This window comes from Strix aluco, chromosome Z, assembly GCF_031877795.1.
Source record: "Strix aluco isolate bStrAlu1 chromosome Z, bStrAlu1.hap1, whole genome shotgun sequence".
Lineage (NCBI taxonomy): Eukaryota > Metazoa > Chordata > Aves > Strigiformes > Strigidae > Strix > Strix aluco.
This window is the reverse complement of record NC_133971.1, coordinates 8,063,918-8,069,917: the sequence shown is the minus strand read 5'-3', so window position 1 is coordinate 8,069,917 and position 6,000 is coordinate 8,063,918.

Here is a 6,000-nt window from a genome sequence, read left to right as displayed (position 1 = left end):
AATACCAGATTGTGTTGTAACTAAACTATGTTGTGGCCGAACAGTTTTGTGATTCTCTTATGTATAGAATTTCTAAATGTTTTTGCACTTTCTATGCAACCTCAGGTTTAAAAAGAAATAAGAAATAAGATGTATGTACATAGTTTCTATCGTTAAAATCAGTTGTTAGAGGGGAGCTAAAATGGTCCCCACCTTCAAGCCAGACAGTGTTGTGTCCAGACAATGCTATGACTAGACTATGGTGTAGCCAGACTGTTATGACTGCAAAAACACCTGTGCTGAGTCATCCCCCATAAATGGAAGAACCCAAGAAAAGCCCGGGAAAACTTGTTTACAACTTTGCAGCCCCCTCAGGGTACGGCCATCATGAATATGGATGAAGACTACACTATAAAGGGACTCAGTTCTGTCGCGTAAGGTGTGTGTCCTGGTAGAGCAGAGACTCCCGGCACACCCAGCGCTGTTTTGCTCACTCGCCGCTTGCTAATAAAAATTTTATTGACCACTAAAAATTGAGAAGTGATTATTTCCCATTAAATTACAATTCATCTATAACATCAACTAGGTAAGAAACAGTGTTAACATTAATAGATAAATGAGGATAGTCTGGTCTAAAGAAAGTAAAGGATCAATGATGCCTATGTCTATGTCCTTTGGGATGTCTTAATGACATTTCTGAGACTGTGGCGTGAAGGAAATGTTGGGTGAAAAGTTAGGCTTCATGAATCCTGCTGGGCAGGAGGGCTTATGGTCAGGTCTGTAAGGACACTCTAACTTCCAATGCCCTTTTTGTTTGCAATAACGGTAAGAGTTGTCAGGAGCATTTTAGTATTTCCAGGAGCACGATGTTGAATTGGCACTGCTGTGAGTCCAGCTTCGCCCTCTTTTTCCTCTCGTGACGGGCACTGCCGTGATGAGCCGTGGTAGCTAATTCAGCAGGCGGCTTCGTCTGCCATCCGATGGCAACAGACCGTAAGTGTGCTTGAATTTTCAGTTGCAAGCCCTGAACAAAAAGGCAGCTGCCACAGCCCCTGAGCGTTTTCAGCAGCCTGTCCTCCATGCCAGTGTCTGTGTAAAGACATCATCTGTGCCAGACCGTCTGTTAAAAACGTCCTCACAGAGGAAGGTCCGGGACTGACCTGCATTTAGCAGCTGGGAGCCGGCAGCCCCCATGCTGTGGGAGCCTGCAGACGGTGTAGGTGGGGTCAGAGCAAGGAGCTGTGCCTGCCTGCTGCTCCCAGGGGACAGCGAGCAGCCAGACAGACTGCCCAAGCCAGGCAGTTACAGAGCTTATATGCCTTTGGGTGATAGCACGTTTTTCACAGAACTGTACTAAGTGCCAGCTGAGCAGGACACAGCAAATTACAACAGAGTGGTTCCTTATGGGTAACATCAGAGGAAGGCGCTCCAGACAGTCGGATAAGGAAGCTCTGGGCAGGTTGTTCTTTTACAAATAACTCACCCCTTCCATAACGGGATGATGCTGGCTCAGCAAGGCCATTGGGTCATGCTTCAAGTATTTTCTAGCTTGTGGGGCTTGTGAAGGGCCACAAGTTGTTAGCTATTTTCCTTCCACCCTACTGAAGGGCCAGCTGGGACTTGGGGGGTTAAAATCCTCACTCAGGTTTTAGCCTGGCTCAGTCATTTAAGGCAAAAGTTCTTCTGGTATCAGTAGCGCCACTGTTCAGCTGTTTAATGAAAGTCTGGAACATTTTACAAATCTTGGCATTTTCTTATAGGAGTGGTGAGTTTCAAAACTGCAAGTCAACAGAAGTCAGAGTGAGAAGAATGACAAAAACGGATCCCAGCTGAGAACTTGGGTTGTCTTGACAGGATCTTGTTCTTGCACAGACGCACAGGGGTGGATTGACTGCGCAGGTATGTGACACAGCCCTAGTGCTACAGCTGCCTCTCCTCTGGGAGTGTTTGTGTACCCATGGTCTTCAAAGATGGGGGTGTGCAAGACAATCCCTTGGGCTCTGGGAAGAAAACACCAGAAATCACAGTACATGTTTAAAATTTGTAAATAAATAAGTATACACGTGTTGCATGGGAGTGCTCAAAAATTTTAAAAGGGTGCATCATCAAAATACTTTGGAGGCCACTGCTATAGTCATCCCTCCAGGAGTATCTTTGCTTTCAGTCCCCCATGGAAGCACGCTTTGAGTATCAAAACTCAGGAAAAAAAGTCTAACCCACTTCTGATTCCTAATGGTGATTCCAGTTAAGCAGGTGGTATGTGGGTGTTTTGATGATTGTTCCTATTTATCGCTTTTATTTTTCATGTAATTTATGCTGTAATAAAGTAAGCATATAACGGATATGAAATGTGCCCAGACTGTTTCTACATTCAAGAGCATTTCTCCCCCAGCTTGCCTGCATTTGCAGATGTGCTTATTGTGCTTATCTTTCACTGGTCTATATGATTTCCTGTACAATTCCACACTGGCATCAGAACTAAGCCCTACACCTAATTATAAGCAGTATTAGTAAACAATTAGTTATTAAAACTAAGTGATCCAATCTTAGGCCTATCTGAGATTTTTCTCTGAGTTTAAAGGCAAACTCCAGCTTTGCCCATAATACCACTGCAGCCAGTTATCCCTTGGTCAATGTAAAGCTGATTGTAATAGCAGATACGACTAGATATAAAAGTATCTCTGTAGCAGAGAAGAAAGGAAAAGGCAGGAGAAATAAATCTGCTAGTGGTATTTGCACTTACTGACCCGTGAGACAAGTTTTAATTTCAGAATTGTAGGGATGTGAAATGCACAATGAATAAATACCATCGTGCTGTTGCAGATTTTTTCCTTTGTTGAATCAGAAAAATATATAACACATCAGAAAACACCAGGAATTTTGTCCTTCTGCAAGTCCTCATCTGGTTTAGAAGATGACATTATTGCGTTTGACTACCATTTCTCTTTTAGCTCTCAGTTTTCACAGGTCTATAACTTTGTGAACAAAACTAACACTTCTCCACCCCTGGAGGAGCCAGGGGTCTGAGCAGAGCTGGATTACACAGTGAGGAGCCCAACTGAGCCCAGAGCCAGTGCTGGCAGAAGCCACTCTCTGAAGATTAACCTGAAACGTGGGCAAGCAGCCATCTCAAAACCACAGGCAATTTCAAAGTGCCCAGAACTGCCGTGGGCACCGTGTCCCCAGCCAGAGGCCAAGTGCAGAGGGTGCTGCTGTGACGCAGCCCTGTCCCCAGTGCCCCAGGGCTGCTGCCCGCTCCACCACTACTGGGTGCTGGAGTAGACCTCAGGGGATGGAGACAGATGTCCAGGAATGCTGCACTGCCCATCACATCCAGGACATTGGCAGCTGTGGGGCAAGCGGTAGCAATGTACGCATATTGAATTGTTGTCATGCCGGTGTGTAAAGTCCCAGGCATTAGTCTGGCATCCATGGCCTTTGTACATGTGCATTTATTTGGAAACTGCTATTCATTTTATTTACTTTCTTTTTGCACAGAGAGTGATTTGTTTAGTATACCCTGTTGAATTACTCACAGTTTAGACTTCTCTGCAGGAATACAAATGTACAAATTTGTATTCCATAAAAAGAAAAGAACACTATATTTTGCTTTCTAATACGTTTACAACTACATGGTTTGGGGAATAAACTAATTTTTAACTGGAAATCAGAAAGCATATACTTTGCTGCTTTCCCTGTTTACTCAGAGAAATCCTTTTATTGGTAGTGAAAAGGGGGTCTTCTGCTGCACTTAAATATATGATTGATTTCATTCAAGTCATAAGACTGTTATTTTTTCATGTTCCTTCCAGTGCAGAATTCCTATCAGAAAGTGAAATCATAACATTAAACTGGTTTGTTGAACAAATTTTTTTAGAAGCACTCATCGTCAGTCCAATTTTTGTTGGTTTGTTATCAGTGTCAGAATGAGTAGAATTGTGAGTGAAGATTGGAACTTCCCTCCTAAAACATCACATCTCAGCATTTAGCTGCAAACCCACATTAGTTTATGGACATTTACCACTGTTTTGCCACTACTTTCCTTCAGAGAAGAAAGTCACGTCAGGAGCAGAAGAAATACTTGATCCTTGCTGCAAGATCTACCTGGAGCTGCACCTCCTTAGGATTGTATATGTGAAAAATATTTACTTATGCTTTGTGAACAAAGAGTAATGAGTCATGAAGCAGAGAACAAAGTTATGCCTAACCTTGCTGTGTAAAATACGCAAAATTGTTCAAGCAGCTTTTTAATGAATCTGGCACTCTTCAATCTTAGTGTAGTGCTGTCATGTTTATCAACTCTGGCTCCAAAGAAATCTCAGCCGTTTCTAACTGTCCCGATTTCGGTTGGGGTAAGAGATCATTTTTCTTCTTAGTAGCTAGAATAGTGTTATGTTTTGGATTCAGTATGAGATTTGGCATGAGAAAAATGTTAATACACTGATGTTTATGGTTGTTGCCAAGAGATCAGAGACTCTCCAACTCCCCATGTCCTGCCCATGCACAGGTGTACAAGAAGCTGGGAGGGGGCACAGCCAGAGCACCAGACCCAAACTGCCCAATGGAATATTCCATATCATGTAACGTCATGGTCAGTATATAGACGAGTGTCAGCTGAAAAGGAGGAGGTTCCCTCTCCTGCGATTGCAGGATCTTGGTATTTCAGGATCGCTAGCTGGGAGCAGGCTGGGTATTGGTCAGTGGGTGGTGAGCAATTGCATTGTGCATTACCCATTGGTACTTTCTATTATTGTTATGGTTTTATTTTATTTCAACTATTAAACTGTTTTGATCTCAACCTATGAGTCTCCCTTTACCCCTCCAATTCTGTCTCCCTATCCCCTAGGCACGGGGACGGTGAGCAAGTGACTGTGTGGTGTTTGGCTGCCGACCGAATTCAAACCACAACAGTCCTTTTTGGCACCAAACATGGAGCTTGAAGGATTGAGATAACGACAGATCTGATCAGTCTGTCATAATAAATTTGTTATAAGCATTCATTGCTTATCAGTTGCTGATCATAATATTGATCACTTGGCTCCTAGAATCATGGCTTTTGTTCTTAGAGTTGTGCTATGCATCACCTCACTTGCTGTATATAGTCCCCATGCTGCCGCTTACCATCTGTGGGAGCTGGATTAGATTTTTGCTTTGCTGTACTATGTGACTCTGATTTATGGCATGATGAAGTTGTCAGTCCTGAGATTAGTCCGGTATTTGTACTCAGCATGGTCATTACCTCTGTACTTCACGGGTCATCTAGTGGAATCGGTTAACAATTACACCCTTTACCTTTTCTCCTTGGAGAGCCAATCCATGGGAGACACCTTCCCTCACCTTCCCCTTCTCCTCCAGTCTACTTACAATTGTGTTTGAGAAGTTTGGGAATTGAATGTTGACACTAATGTGATTGTCATATTGCTAGGAGCCAGCATGTTCCTGCACGTGGTTCAGGCTTCGTTCAGGGTTAAGAAACATTTAAGAGTATCACCCAGAGATCTACCCAAAGGTTGGAGAATTACGAGTGGCAGGGGGTGTGGGATAGCATGGGCAAGTACCTAGGACAGTGGGCACCTCCAGTGTTTTGCAACTTCACTCATGAACAGGTGTAGAATCCTGAAAAATTAATAAAACATTTGCAAAAAGTATGTTGTCATCCTGGCGATTCCAGAGAGACACAGATCACTGCAACATGCTGGGGCTTGGCCCATACTTACTGAGCCCTGTTCAACACTGTTCAGTACCCTCAAAGGGAAGAGAAGGGCTCTGGATCTGATAACAAAATGACAGACACTTCAGCCACACAACAAGTGCTGCAGCCACTCCAACTGCAGCAACAGGTATTGCAGCTAATCTGACCCTGGCAACCGGTGCAGCAGATGAACCAGAGGACCAGCCCATGACAGTGTCGGCTGCTCCCACACATAAAATGAAAAATACAAGAAAATCCCCTCACAGTGTACAGGGTGATGATGAACCAGAGCCATAACGAGAACAGCAGGCGGGGGCAGAACCATCTCA